The 16,446-nt window shown below is 41.3% G+C and overlaps 1 protein-coding gene across 1 annotated transcript in view; it reads left to right on the plus strand.

Moving 5' to 3' along the window:
- FARS2 (phenylalanyl-tRNA synthetase 2, mitochondrial) overlaps window positions 1–16,446 on the plus strand; it is a 226,236-nt gene that overhangs the window by 21,419 nt on the left and 188,371 nt on the right. The window lies entirely within an intron of this gene.

The raw sequence follows: 16,446 nt of genomic DNA on the forward strand, positions 1-16,446 counted from the left end.
GTAAAAATGGGGGGGAGCGCCTGTAGTGCGCGCATGCGCACTGGGGGGGTCACGCATTGCATTATGGGTGTGGCACGCCCGCACATGACTCCCCTGCGCTCCCCCCACTTATGGCACCAAAAAAGGTTCGCGATCGCTGGCCTAGGCTGAAAAGTTTCTTTTCCATCTCATTAGATTTTTCCAGTCTGAATATGATTGTCCTGACCAGGAAAGGAGATTTTGAGATGTGTGAATTGGGAAGGCTGGTTTTAAGAACATCTCTGACTAAATATGTCAAAACCAGTCCTTAACAAGTTTTAATAATGGTATATTTGCCCCCTCTAAAGTAGAACATATTAAAAAGGAGATGTAGATTACTTTCTGGTAATTTATAAACTGTATTAAAAGTATCTGTTCATGAATGAAGAGATCTATGCCATTAACTAAGAAATCACCACAAGCTGCTCAATATTATTTCTCAGGTAATCTCTTTATAACCTTCAGAAAACAATATTTCATTATTTCTTTCTGCTGAACATGTAATACCTTTCTTAATGTCTGACCTTTGCAGCTGTCAAACAGTACTTGTCCATTTCTCAGGGTCACTGATGACATGTAATGAAGGTCTTGTCAATGAGTAATGGCAACAAAACTGTTAAAAGTGCCCTGTCTCTTACTGATAATATGGCAGATTTGCTTTCATTACTAGAACATACTGTACATATAGTACTTTAATATTGTTTGACTATGTCTATGTGCATTTACATTTGTGCCTGTGTGCAGTGTGTTTGTGGCTTTCAATGTTTATTTCACTATGTTCTTTCAAGAAACTGAATAAGCTGTTGGATAGGAATTATTTTGTTACACAAAATAAGACATTTCTCCAATAAACGGTTTGCTTCTTAAATTTACCTTTGTTAACCATTATGCCGCTTGAAGGGGGAACTGAATTTTCTCCTTTGTTTTCCTTTCATTGTTAGCAGAGCTTAAGTTATGTATGCAAAGGAATAATCATATTTAATGGAAAATAGATTCTCTTGTAAGGTATCAAATTCTAGTGGGCAAGTGATTGTAGTTTTATTTATTTATGTATTAAGAATATTTGCCTATTACTGTGGTTCCAAACCAAATATTGGGTTCCCTTAACATTATTACTATGAGCTATTGATTCAGGAGCCTCAGAACATATATATAGGTAATCCCCGAGTTACGACCAAATGCTTAGCAACTCTTCTAAAGTTGTGACCGACCCCTGAAAAGCTACTTAAGACCTAGCTTGGAAGTTACAGCCACTGCAATTTTGTGGTCACCTGAACAAAATCTGGATTCCTGGTAATCTGACCATCCTTATGAGTAACTGCAGGGATGCCTATGTTCTCCCATCCTGCCCCACTGGGTCCCTGCAGGCCTTGGCCCTGCTTTGTGACTCCCATTGGGTCCTTATAGGTCTTGGGTCCTTATAAATCTTGGACTTGCCTCTGGGTTCTACCCTCTACTCCTCATCCCCCATCACTGATCTGTCACTTATGTTTTACTGTAGATCTCATTCTGGAAGCAGTTACTGCACTGTGCATCCTTCTTACACAGTGGGGGCCATGTGGCTCCATGCCAGAAGTGGGCACCAATTCGGGAGTGGACACAATGAATTGTGGCTGCTGCGTAATGTCATCTGCTTCTGAGACAGAGCCATAAAGCCTGTAGAGAGGCTGAGGGGCACAGCAGCCCCTTGTTCTTCCTGAATGTAAATTCCACTGCACTAGGTCTTCTTATCTGAGAGGCATCCCATGTTCTATTTAACAATCCATGAGGTTGTTTAACGACCACATTGGGGAGAGGAGGGATGGGGATTGTTAAGTGAGATGATCACTTGGTGCCTTGCTAAGTGAGATGATTAGTGATGTTGGTGTCTTGCAGGGTCCATTATGGTCCTAAGCCAAAGACTATCTATTCATGTACGCAATGTGTCACACAAGTTGCTTTAAGCTGTACATGTAGCAGTAGGCATTTGCTTGTATTCCTTAGTTATGCTTGTGACTGATACGATACATAGATTCTAATGGCCATGTTTTTTCTTTAAAAATAACGACCATATTTAGGAGATCTCGAGTCAATTGTATTTATTAATACATTTCTCTGAGAGAGAAGAATACAAAGGGATTTTTCTATGTAGTACACATCCATTGAAATAAATAAGAGAATAAGTAGGTGGGCATGAAATGTTTTTGACATTTTTATTGTATTCAGATTCTCGTTTAGGAACAACTTGCTGGTTTTATAGGCTAAGTTAAAAATCATAATATCAATCTGACAAGAGGAAAGTTCAGAAGTAATGCTATCATCAGCTGCCCCCTGTCCAGTCCTACCTGTTGCTGCTATGTTCACCACACTTAGCATCAGCGTTCTATCACGGGGCTTCTTTTGTGGCACTTACTTTCACACTGGTGTAGCTGGGCATCTATTTGTGCATTATCCAGGGTCTCCATTCACATCTCACTGGGTGTCTCCCTTTGTGTGCCAGTCTGGGGTAGTTCTTTCACGCATGGGGCTTCTTTTGCAAAATATTGTTGGTATTCTGACCTAGGCTTCCCAAGATCATGAAGCAGACTCCTTGTCCCAATAAAACCTCTTTTAATTAGGTTAAAGGAAATTTCTCTCCAGCAAAGTCCCGCCAAACAGTCTTTCATGAGATTTCACAACTACAGACCTTCATCAAGCTTGGAGAGCCGCCAGGCCGATATCTTCCAAATGCTACGCTGTAGTAGCAATTATTGGCAAGAAGTCAGGAACAGATCTCCACCCTAATGAATTGAACTAATTGTCTCCTGCAAACTCCCCTCCTCTTTTGTTCCTCTTTATTCCCTATGGGAGGAGCCATTCACTGTCCACCTGTGTCTTTATTCCCGAGTAAGCCCTTGTTCCTTAACTGTTCACTTCTCTTGGCAGCTCTGTGCACATGCACATTGGGAACAGGCTCCAGCTGTTCTTCTGCCTCACTGATCTCTGACTCTGAAGGCAGCTGATAATTGGCGGACGGACCTGGCCCCATCTCTGCCTCCAATGCAGAGCACTCATCAGAGCCTTCCCTAGACTCCAGGACTTGTCCAACCTCCTCACTGTCTGAGTCTGCCACTAGCTCTGCTGGCCACTGGCAGCCCACAACAGGTTTTTAGATTGGTGTAGATCCTGAAACTCACGAGGACAAGTCCTTGACAAGGCAATATTTCTCATGATGCTCAACTAGATTTCAGTAATATATGCTAGGTATGTACTTTCATCTGCCACTAGGTTGTAAATAAGTGTGGTCTTATTCTGGACAGACTTGGTCCAGGATAAGACTTGAATACCTTGGAGTCCAAGGTATTCAACAATCCAAACAACTGGGCTGAAGAGTAGCATTGCTGGTTCAGGAGTACTGATCTGTGTGTTCCCTTTATATGATCTTATAATAACATAGACAGTTATTCCTGCCATATCATTTTCATTACATCACAGTTGTGATACGGATTCCCATCTCTATACTTGAGCACCTTAATTCTAAAGCTCCTCCTCCAAATTCCTATGCAGTACCTCAGCTGTACTGTACAATTCTGGGTTGCAAGGTGTTCTGCTGTTTCAGTTAATCCTAGAGCTGTCCAACATCCAAATACATTGACATTCTACTTTTACATACTTTCCCAACTTACACCTTCGCTGTACCAACCTAATATCGCATTATATCATGTCAATCTTCCCCTAACTCCTTCAGGTGCATCCCAGCCATTGCTGCATCCCTTGGGGGGGGGGGGGGAGTGTAGCCTCGCTATGTAGGAAGAGCCCTTGTCTGTTGCTCTGAAAACCTAGTCCACATTCTGTTCTCTTCTTTTTTTTGCCATATCCCTGGTTTGATGGATCCAGTGGGCTTAAATGTTTTACTTATTCTTCTCCAGCATGAACACCATTTCTGTCCTCCAGCTAGTCAGCTATCCCCCAACATTAGAAAATATTAAGTTGACTATCATTGCAGTTAATTTGGAGCTGTGGTAGGCTTTGGAATGCATTCTGATTGTGAAACTATAATGGAAAAGCCTAATGATTCTGAATTGCTGTGGAAATTTCCAGTTTATACAATGTCATGAGCTATTCCTGTAGAGAAATATATTGGCTTTTGGGAAAGACACTACAAGAACAAATTTGCTTGTGATGCTCTGTTCCCTCTCTTCTCCTTTCTTCACATGTACTGTCTGCCTGACACCCTCAAGAAGATTCTGGGGGAGAACATTCATTTCAGTGTGATTCAGGGTTTACTTTCCACTTAGTGTTTTGTGTGACAAGTTGTTGGCACATCCAGTAGGTGGTGTTTAGTTTGTATAGAATTAAATTTCTAAATCGGGGTGCTGCTTACAAGTTATGGAGAACAGTTGTTTATATGCTTTCTGCATACTTGTTTTGAAACTAAAAATAGGAAAGACAGCCTTATGTTTAGTGTTTAAGAAAATGGAAAACCAGCTTTGATAATCAAGTAATATGATTAACAATACATTGCATATAATTAACACCAAATGTATGCATGTCTTCTCGGAAATGCTACTGCGTTAAATGGGGCTTACTCCTGGGTAAGTTTACCTAAAAGGTTACTGCAGTAAAGGTGCTTGCAAATTGCCAAGCATCTGGAATATTTAAAGTAAATTCCAGTTTCTTGAATATTCAGATTCTAATCCCAGACTCTTCAACAGTTGTCAGTTATCATAACAAAATATTTTTCAAAGGCTGATCTTTCTGTGGGAGTGGAGGGCCACCTATGCCAATCTTAAAACCACTAAAATGAGCAGTTTCTCATAATTTTCCTTCTGTTACAGGAATTCTGTATATGGGACTTTTCTGTGCTTGGTGAACAACTTGGCAGATCTTTTATTTTAGTCCTTTTAAGAATCTCATATATTGAGATCATTGCCCTAAAGTACTATGTTTTAAAAAAACAACCATGGTTTTCTGCTGTGAAACTTGTTTCACAGAAGACCAATTGATGATGTAAATAATGTAGGCATGAAACTGAGTACAAGTGATAGAATGTTTAAAAGATCCTGGCAACACAGAGGAAGAAGCCCAACTATTACAATAAAGATTCCTGAATCCAGGCAAGGGGATAAATGTGAAAAAGAGACTCTGAGTAATGCCATCAGAATTATGGTAGATATAAATTGATCTGGCAATTACAATATGTTGACGTTTTAGACCCCGCTACAGTGGTGGGTTTCAAAATTTTTTAGAACCTCGTCTGTAGGTGTGGCCTGTTTTATGGGAGTGGCTTGGTTGTCATGTGACTGGGTGGGAGTGGCTTGGCAGTCGTGACCAGTTGGGAGTGGGGTGGCAGTCATGTGACATGGGCATGGCCAACTTGGAAAATGTGGTGAAACTCACTTAACGATGCTCTTGCTTAGCAACCAAAGTTTTGGGCTCAATTGTGGTCATAAGTTCTCTTTCTTTCTTTCTTTCTTTCTTTCTTTCTTTCTTTCTTTCTCTTTCCTTCTTTCTCTTTCTTTCTCTCTCTTTCTCTTTCTATCTTTGCCTCTTTCTTTTTTCTCTTCCTCTCCCTCCATTCCTTCCTTTCTTTCTTGTGTGTATCTCTCCCACTTTCTTTCTTTCTCTCTTCCCTCCCTCCCTCCTTCCTTCCTTCTTTCTATGTCTCTTTCTTTCTCTCTTTCTCTGTCTCTTTCTTTCTTTCTCTCTTTCTTTCTAAATCACCTAAGGTTTGATGAAAGCAGTCACAAGTTTAAAGTGAAATAAGTCTTTCTCCAAAACTTGAACCAGGATTTCAACAAAAACCTCTAGCTCAGCATCAAGCTCAGGTTTTGACTTTTATCCAGAGCCCACCAGCTTCAAAAGTTCGGGACAGACCAGGTCTCTCCAGCTTAGATTTCCCAAATAGCCCTGGCAATCAGGAAACCATGGATGTGTGCCACCTCTGAACCCTCAGCCACTCTTGATACTACAAGAAGACTTATTGATGTTCAACCTGTATTGATGTTCAGTCTGTATTTTTAAATTTCGTGGGTGGTCTTAGGCTAAGTTTTTAATTTTTATAAATTTGTACAGGTTTTAAAGTTTAATTTGATTTTAACTATATTTATGATTATTTGTATGGTTTTTAATTTGGTACCTGTACACCGCCCCGAGTCCCTTCGGGGAGAGGGGGCGGTCTAGAAATCAAATCAAATAAATAAATAAATAAATAACTATCATGGGCTTTGGGAGAGTGGCCACCCACAAGGGATGGAAGGCAAGCAAGGCTAGGAGGCATCAGAAAGCTAGGATGAGGGATGTCGACACACTTTCTACAATTTGTAATGGAAGATGGTTTTGTGTTTGTTTGGTTTTTTGTGTTTTGTCTGTTTGTGTTTATTCAAAAAATTAAAAAAAATCTTTATAAAAAAGAGAGAGAGGTCAGATCCTTTAGCCAGATACTCTTTTAATATTATTCCTTGCTCGATGGTCTCCATCTTTTAATTCAATTTTATTCTTGTGTACCCACAAGAATGTTTGTTTTTGCCATAAAGGTAATTCTGAAAAACCCTAAAGATGCATTTACAATTAATTTATAGTGTTATTGAAAATTACCCCTGCTTTCTCTGCTGCCATCAAAGACCAATTCTGCCTACATGATGCCCGTAGCTGTAGCACATGTTTTGATGGAGCCTAGCCACATGGATAATACTGCCTACCATCTCTATCCTAGTCTTATCTCAAATGGAAATCTGTCTTAGATCATTCTGTTTTGCTACTCAGGGCTCTGTGCATACCCTTCTTCCAGGTGTGACTATGTACCTTCAGCAAATTATCTTGGTGAAGATTGAATACTCCATGTTTGAAACATGAATGTTTGTTGTAAGCAGATGGAATATTAAAACAAAAATAAAAAAAGTTAAAAGGGGAAAAAACAATTTGAGTTTTCCTTTCTTTTCACTGTTATCAGCCTACCCATAATTGGTGTTATGTATTCTCTCTGAAGAACCTTGACCTGTCGGATGCTTATTTAACTATTATGATCTCAAGACAGTGGTCAGTAGTAAATTGACCTGTTTCCAAATGTTGTTCCTGAGTATTCAGAGCATTTGAAATAAAGGAGTAGTACATTTTATTCTTTTCAGTAGCATATATATATATATATATATATATATATATATATATATATATATATATATATATATATATATATATATATATATATATATATATATATATATATATATATATATATATATATATATATATATTATATTTATATTTATTGTATGCTAAAGTTCTTCACAAGAATCTGAACTACTAACAGTCAAAATGAGTTGGCGGTTGATAAGAGTCAGTGGAATTCAAGGTAGGCTGGATTTATGGTAAATCTCATATGGTCACGAAGGGACTCAAGACTGATGACATATTTGACTTCCTTTGGGCTTAGCCTGGTCATCTCCTACATGTTGACCGCTGTATAGAACATATAGCATAAGAGTCAATCACATTAAAGGTGGGCTGCACTTAGATTCCATGTGGGCATGAAGGAACTAGAGACTTATGACATATTTGACCCCTACCTTGGGCTTAGCCGGGTCTTCTCCAGCATGTTGACTGCTATATGGAACAGATACCTATATAACTTGCGTTAAAATTAGTGCAGAATTTTACAGACATTAAATATGTGAATGAATATTATTACTGTTGTTGTGTTGTTGTTGGTCATATAGTCAGCCAGATGTCTGGACCAGATAAATTTGGCATTTTTACCCATCTGTAAGTCCTTCTCAAACACTTGGGACAAACATTGTGTCAGGCCTGTAGTTATGTTTCTTTTAGGATCTTTGGCCTGCCACACTTTCTATTATTTTCCTATGCTGTTTCATTAGTGTAGTAGTTGGGAGGGGGGAATAGAAAGGAGTAGAATTGTGGAATGTGTTGTTGTCATTCTTTTCTAGAAGCCAAGGTCATCTTTTGTCTCCGCACCCCGACACCTGACCGGAAGCAAAGGGGTGTAGATGCCAGCGTGGAAGAAGAAGATTGGACCATGTGATGGAATTATGGGAGTGGGCATAAGATCATGAACTTTCAACTGGGTGGAATTCCAGGAAGCAAATCAGAGTTGGAATTCCACAGATGTGCTAAGATGTCTGTCTTATTAAATTGGAACTTTAAGGAAAGTTTTGCCTTGGACTCTGATTTAATTCTGCATGATATTTGGAACACTGACACATTGTTGTTTAGTAGATAAACAACACAACATGTAAGCTGTTCCAAGTAAAGCTGCCTTATACAATTAACAGATGGTGCTTTTATCAAGGCTGATGGTGTTCAAATGGTGCTCCAGATGTTTTGAGATTGCACCAGAGGTGGGTTTCAAATTTTTTTAGAACCTATTCTGTAGGTGTGGCCTGTTTTGTGGGAGTGGCTCAGCAGTCGTGACCAGGTAGGCGTGGCCAATTTGAAAAATGTGCTGAAACTCACTTAACAACACTTTTGCTTAGTAACCAAAATTTTGGACTCAATTGTGGTCATAAGTTTTCTTTCTTTCTTTCTTTCTTTCTTTCTTTCTTTCTTTCTTTCTTTCTTTCTTTCTTTCTTTCTCTCTCCCTCTCTCTCCTTCCTTCCTTCCTTTTGTCTCTCTCTCCCTTTATCTATCTATCTTTCTTTTATCTCCCTCTCCCACTTTCTTTTTCTTTTTTTCTTTCTCTTTCTCTCTTTCTCTTTCTGTTTCTCTCTGTCTCTCTCTCTCTGTCTGTCTGTTTGTCTCTCACTCTCTGTGTGGCTCTTTGCATCTATCCCCCACCCTCCTTCTGTGTCTCTCTCTGTCATTCTGTCTGTCTGTCTGTGTGTGTGTGTGTGTCTCTCTCTCTCTCTGTATCTCCTCCCTCCCTCTGTGTATGTGTCTCTGTGTGTTTCTCACTCTGTGTGTGTGTCTCTCTGTCTGTCTGTCTGTCTCTGCCTCTCCCCCCCATCTGTCTGTAAGCCACTGTCGCGCCTGTCGTCCTGGATCAGGCTGAGCTGCCTGTCCTTCTTCAACACCTTCCGGGGATGCACGTCCATTGTAAAATCCATCAGGTTGTCCAAAGTAGCGTGGCTCAGCAGGACCTTGGCTGAATGCGTGCAAACGCTCAAGTCCATTGCTCGCCGCTTCTCAACTAGTTGCAAAGTTCTCTCTGGAGATTCTAGTGGGCGGAGGCAGCGCTCGCCTATTGAGCTTCGGCGAAGGGGATTTTTTCTGCGGGATGGAGCCTGGGCGGCAGGGAATTTCCCCACCGAAGTAGAAGGTGAGGCTTTCAAACTAGTCTGATCCTGCTTGAAAAGGCTGCTGTGGTGGAGCAAAGGATGCCCTGACTGAGGAATTCCCTCCTTCAGTTAGTCTCTGGAATTTTTTTCCTTTTTTTTTCTACAGAAGAGAAAGGTTTTTTTTGACTGGGCAGCTCGAGGTGATTAAGGCCATTCTGCTCCTCCTTTGCACTTCTTGCCGACGGGCATGCGCTGCCCTCTTCTCACTGATAGCCGCCTGGTTAAAAAGGAGAAGGAGGCTCCGCTGGTCCAGAGCCTATCCACGGGGGGAGGGATCCCCCTCGCGTTCCTCATCTTCCCGGATGGGCTCCGGACCAGCGGAGCCGCCTCCTCCTTTTTAACCAGGCGGCTATCAGAGAGAAGAGGGCAGCGCATGCCCATGGGCTTGTGCAGCAGCTGAATCCTCGCCTCCTGTTCTTCGGCTGCTGCACAAGCTCAAGGGCACGCGCTGCCTGGTGCTTGCTGAATCCGGCGCGGCTTCAGAGAAAAGGCGTGTGAGAAAGCCCCCCCCTCGCCTGAACGTTTGAATAAAGGAGGGTGCAGGCTCCTTTGTCCTCGGCTATGCGATCTCTTTTCGTTCTCTGCTGCCCGAACGAGTGAATGAGGCAGAGGGAGAATGAAAGGAGATCGCGTCGGGCGGGGGGAGCGAGCCAAGCATTCCGGACAGAAAAGATGGATTTCTTCCCCACCCCAATTGGAAACGAGGCGGCTGTCAAAGCAAGGGGCTGCCCTGCCGCCCGGTGCTTTGCTGGGCAAGTCTGGGGAGGTGCTTTGCTGGCGGCCAGGCCTCGCCACGCAAGCTACTGCTGCCCCGCCGCCCCGTGCTTTGCTGGGCAAGTCCGGGGACCTTGCAAAACTTTGCAAGGTCCCCAAACTTGCCAAAGATGCCAGCCACGCTGTGTAATCTCTTGCCGCCATCCCCACCCCCGCGCCCATACTTGCTGGTGGCCAGGCATCTTAGGCATGTCTGGGGACAGGTGGGGGGAGCAAGCAAGCAGTGATCTGAGGGATGGAGGGAGCGAGTGACAGGGCCGGTGCCGGTTCCCAGGGCCCAGAAGTTACTTCCGGGTCCGGTTACCAACCGGTTCGCATGGACCGGTGAGGACCTGCAGAAACCCACCACTGGATTGCATCCAAGGCACTTGGTATTTGATTCTGTCTTTGCTTTCTTTTGCCATAGTTGTTCAACTTCTGTTCAAAGGTTTCTTTATTTTGTGATTTTTTTCTCTACTATTTCACTGTCTGCAAATACTATTACATCCACTACCCAGACTCTTTTGTGTTTCATATCAATAGTTAAGTTCGAGGTGTTATGTGACAATGCTTATCTCTTTGAATGCCAAAGACCTAGAGCGCTTTAGCTTCTTCATTTTCTATTAATTTGTCTATTTTGTGGATCCCACCGGTTCTTTAGCATTATTATTTTGCAGCTCCGAAATTTAAACAGCAGGTATTTCTTGGCATGGCCCTTGGCAGTAAAATTTATTTATTTGTTGTCTTATGTGTAGATTTATTGCGGCATTTCAGTAATTCAGTTTCTTCCCATAAGTCTTGTCTAGTAGCAGTTGATCTGTTTGCCATGATAGTGATAGGGCAGATTAGGATTCCTTTGAAAGCACTGTAAATATCATTTATCACCATTAATGTACTAAATGCTAGTGTTCATGGATAATTTCTTGGTATTTCCGGGGGTCCCTGTCCCATCTGATTTTTACTTTTTTATAGTTCTTTACCCATAGATGCATATATAAGGAACACAGGGAAAGTGAAACTTAAAACACTTGTATATATATTTAATGCTTTTGCACTTCTCATCGACTTGATAACCATTTTAGAATATAAAATTGATAGGTTGGTGGTATGCAGCGCTTTATTTGGAAGTGTGCCCAAAAGGGGAAAAAAAAGTGGTAGAAACATTACTGTGGGAGTGTTAAGGAGCAATTTCACTATTTTGCAGTTAGATGTCTCCATGAGGACAAACATTTTTCGAGCAGGCAAATCCTCTAATGATTTTTCAATTTTTCTGGCATACTCTCTGCATACTAAATGTGCCCATTAGCAAAAAAGCTTGCTTACTTCTAGATTAGAAAATCATGCAAATAATGATTCAGTAATTATATTTTTGTAAAATATTAGGTAAAAGCATTCTCAGGTTTAATGCAAGATTGTATATCTGTATGTTGTTTTCCCATTATTCTTTTTTACTAGTCCAGCAGCAGAATGTTAAACTAGTGTCTCATTTTCTAAGCACAGAATTTTAAAAAGTGCATAGTTAGATTTAAGAAGCAAATAAGTTAACGGAAGAATGTAAAGTCAATCCCAATCTTGATTTTTGTGAACTATTTTTCTTAGGCTAATCTGGCTCATGTGAAGGTGACAAATTTTTTAAAAAGCATGGAGCTTTACCAGTTTCAGTATTTTAATTAGATATAATACACCTAATGCCACAATTATTTCTATGTTTGAGCATACTCTGTAAGATTTATTGGCTGCCAGGCTTCTAATAGCATCCAGCAAACATAGCCAGTCTAAAAGCACTCAGATCCTTTGTGATTATCCTTTTGTCAGGGGAAGTTTCACCCTGAATTAAGGAGGCGTGAACCGTTGGCTCTCCTAGTAGCATATTTCTGAAAAAGCAGAAATAAAACCCGAAAACATATTCTAATAAAAACACTTTAATATAAAATAAAATAAAATACAAATCTTGCTAACTCAATTAACTACATTTTGGCAGAGTTATGTGCCTGCGTCCTCTTGGCAGGCGAACGGAAGATCAGAAGGAAAGGAAAGAATGTGTGACGTATTATGTCTGACATGCGCAATAATCATTGTCAGATAAGAAACAGTTCAGTCTACTGTATAACTCAGAATATAAGCACAAGTTGGCAAACCAATTAACGCAGTGACACCTTTAAGCTACTGTTTTCTCTAGTCACCGCCTCCTCACCAGATTTGGCATGGATAGCAATGAATGAGAAGCTTCAATTCTAAAGTTGAATGATAGCAGGGATGTATCCATTGTATTGTGCTTGGCATTGTGTTAAGATAGAGACGTGAAGTCACAGATGTGAACCCGCCACTTCCAGTCATTTATAATACTTGCAGATAATAGATGTAGACTTATGGGATGGTGGAGGGCAGCATCTACAAAATTAGTAGCATCTAGTTTAAACCATTCCTCCATAGCAAAAGTGGTCTTTTCTTTCTTTTTCAGGTAGAGAATAAAGAAGATGTCTTCAGTGAAAATATGCAGGAACTGTTACCTAGGCCTTTTTTAAAGTCCTGTATAATGAGATAATACGCAGTGGCTCAGTGGCTAAGACTCTGAGCTTGTCAATCAGAAGGTTGGCAGTTCAGCGGTTCGAATCCCTAGCACCGCGTAACGGAAAGAGCTTCCGTTACTTGTCCCAGCTTCTGCCAGATTAGATTGGTAGTTCATTCTGTTCAGCTCTTGCACATCTATCCTTGGTGCACTTTGGGGGACGAACTAGCTTTATACCAATTAACTAGTGATATTTGGTTTGCTGGCTCTTTCGGGTTCCTCATTTTGCGTCATGATGCTTCGCATCTGATCAGGTCGGAGATTGATTGGAGAGGAAGTGATTACCAGAGAGGAAGCTATTTGGTCTTCTACTATAATGAAAACAATGTAATCATGTCAGCAGTGGGAAATGGTCAGGCAAAGGATAGATTGCCTACAGAAATCCCTAGCTTTCTCCCCCATTCAGAACAGCTTTCACTGGCTTCCACTCTTTGCATAATGCCTCTAGGTTTTTTCCCACCGAAGTGATATTCCTTTATCTACTCACAATATTACATGATTTTGAACTGCTTGGAGCTAAGGATCAAGTGATGGGAGCTTACTTCATCTCTCAGAGCTGAGCTCGAACAGCCAGAGTACAGAACATTTCTGGCTGGCACTTCCAGGGTCATTAAACCTCTGTGCCATATCCTCCAATAGAAGTGGAATATACAAATCCCTCTTATTAAGCTTCAGTCAGAATTAAAATGTGTTTACTGTCTTTGTGCAGTGTATAAACTTCCGGGCTCTCATTTACAATTAAAAGTTTAAAGAGAACTCATTTAATCATTGATCATAGTTTATAGCCCAGCTTCTCAACACTAATAATTCTGCTAAACGCTTGTTGGTTCACAGGGACTTCCAGGTGTCATTGAATACATCTAATAAATATACCCAGGATATTGCATTGACTAGCAGTGTGTCCAATCTGTCTCTACAGTCTAATTACCCATTTCCTTTGTCAACCTTTCTTTGGTCTGAACTAACAGAAACTAATAAATTGATTCAGCTGTTGTCCTCTTCTCCATCCCTGGGGAAGACTGCAAGCCTGTAAGAGCTAGTCAACTTCTCTCAATGAAGAAAAAACCAATTCTTCTTTACACACCCCATGAGTCTTTAAATGGCTCAGCAATCATGGCTTTTTCTTTCTTCCTTACTCTGATTCTCTCCTCCAAACTATAGAATAAACACAACTTTTCTCTATATGACAACGAGGAATTTAGTCAATTCAGTGAAGAATCTCAGGCATTTCTGTTGTAAAGAGTGATGGGGTTGACTTTCTGCATCTTCTAACAAAGACATGTACAGGTAGTTCTTGCTTGTTCAGTGACTGGAGTTACTATGGTGCTGAAAAATAACTTTACAGACAATTTATAACCATTTATGAGCTTTTGAGCATTCCTTAGTTATGTGATCACAATTGCAGTCAGTATACATTATCCCATGCCAGACCTGTTTTTTCTCCCCCTCTTCAGCACAAACAGATTGGAGAGGAAGGGATTACAAGAGAGGAAGCTGTTTGGTCTTCTACTATAATGAAAACAATGTAATCATGGCAGCAGTGGGAAACAGTCAGGCAAAGGATAGATTGTCTACAGAAATCCTTAGCTTTCTCCCCCACTCAGCACAGAGAGATTTGGAGAGAAAGGAATTTCAAGAAAATAATTGTTTGCATAGTGTACCTGCAGCTCCCAGCCACATGTTGCTGACATAATTGCATTGCTTTCAAAGTACAGTAGAACCTCTAGTCACAACCATAATTCGTTCCATAACTTTGGTCGCAACCCGATTTGGTCATGACCCGTACCTAATTTTGGAATAATAATAATAAATAATAAATTTAAATTTATTAGCCGCTCCCTTTCCAGACAGGACTCGGGGCGGCGTACAGTGGAGCATATAAAACATATACAACACATAAACATACATATATACAGGACATACATGCACGGAGGAGGTAACAAATTACATCACATTGGACAATTAAAAGTCACCATTAAAAATACCCCAATTGTAAAACACAATTTAAAATTTAAAGTTTTTAAAATTTAAAAGAACTGTCAGGAGGAGTAAGAAAAGTTTACGGTTGAGCCAGGCCAGATAATTGAAAGAGGTGGGTCTTCAGCTGTACACGGAAGGAGCGGAGATCGGAAGTAGTCCTGATGTCACGGGGGAGGTCATTCCACAGGGCTGGGCCCATCACAGAGACGGTTCTGCTCCTGGGTGTCGCCCCCCGACACTGTTTGGCGGACGGCACCCGAAGAAGTCCCTCTCTGTGTGAGCGGATTGGTCGTAGGGATGTATGGGGCAGGATGCGATCCTGCATGTAACTAGGCCCTGTGCCATGAAGCGCTTTAAAGATCATAATCAAAACCTTGAAACGCACTCGGTAGACTACAGGAAGCCAGTGCAGCTCGCGCAGGAGAGGTGTTACAGGGGAGTATCTAGTCCTCCCCATAATCACCCGCGCGGCCGCGTTCTGGACCAACTGCAGTCTCCGAGTGCATCTCAAGGGAAGCCCCATGTAGAGAGCATTGCAGTAGTCCAGGCGAGACGTCACTAGCGCATGGGTGACTGCGTAGGGCATCCCGGTCCAATAAGGGGCGCAATTGGCGCATCAGGCGAACCTGATGGAACGCCCCCCTTGCCACGGCTGTTACATGGTCATCCATGGACAGCCGGGCATCTAGGAGGATGCCCAAATTGCGCACCTGTTCCATGGGGGCCAGTTGCACGCCCCCGATGGCCAGAGATGGAAGCAACTGGTTGAACCGGGAGGCCGGAAGCCACAGCCACTCCGTCTTGGAAGGGTTGAGTTTTAGTCGGTTGTCATCCATCCAGACCCGTACGGCCTCCAAACACCGGGACATCATTTCGACGGCCTCAGAAATTTGGCGCTTCCCCAAAAAATGGCAAGGAAGAGGAAATCGACTGCAGGAAAAAAAATGTGTATTTTTTGGTCGAAGCCCAATTTGATTGTGGTCAGAAGCGTTCATGACCAGAGGTTCTACTGTATACAAGCAGGCACTCAAGCATTCCAAAAGGCAGGGGGAGTTAGGAGGCAGAAAAAAACTGAAGGTGTAACTCAGTGGTCTTGTCTCTTTCCAGCCAGAAAACACAGTCACAGGCATGTGATTTCCCACTTAGTGACTGCTTTGCTTAATGACAGAGTTACAAAATAGTTGAGGGCAGTATCTACATTTCTGGGTTTTTTCTATTTTGATATTGTACATGGTCTTAGTGTTTTGCATATATTTTCTCAGTAGTCTTTCCTAGCTTTATGCCATTTATATGATTTCTAGAATTTTAGAAATAAGGGGTGGCTTAGAATCCAAACAGGATGCTCTCTATAGTTAACCACCAAGTTGTGCCTGAAGTGAGAATTGGACAAGACATTTTCTGGCTGTCCACATGTATATATTCAGAGTTGAATTTTTATTTAACTGAACTCCAAAAAGAATTCTGGATGACTGATTATGATGATAATGATAATGTTTTAAAACAAGTTGACAACCTGGTACTCTATTGTTTTTTTGAATTCATCTTCACAATTTTCTGCCCTTGGCCAAGCTAGCTAGAGTTGATGGAAATTGAAATTGAAAACATCTGGGTGGCTTCAGGAATGCTTATCCTTTTTATAGATATTTTATGGCACAGTACTACTTAGCTATGCAAGATATGCATGTTTCATATGAGCATAATGAGTTCTGTTTTTCTTTTATATTCCTTCAAACGTGTTTAAGGTGGTTAAATATAAAATGAGTCAGAATTGTAATTATACAAATTAATGTAACACATTTTATAAAAGCATATTTGCTTGAGAACAGCTTTGCCTACCAATAGAAGGAAGTTTGGAAAGATCTTAATTGACAAGGCAT

Source organism: Natrix helvetica (assembly GCF_964273705.1).
Source record: "Natrix helvetica genome assembly, chromosome: 4".
NCBI classification, from domain to species: domain Eukaryota; kingdom Metazoa; phylum Chordata; class Lepidosauria; order Squamata; family Natricidae; genus Natrix; species Natrix helvetica.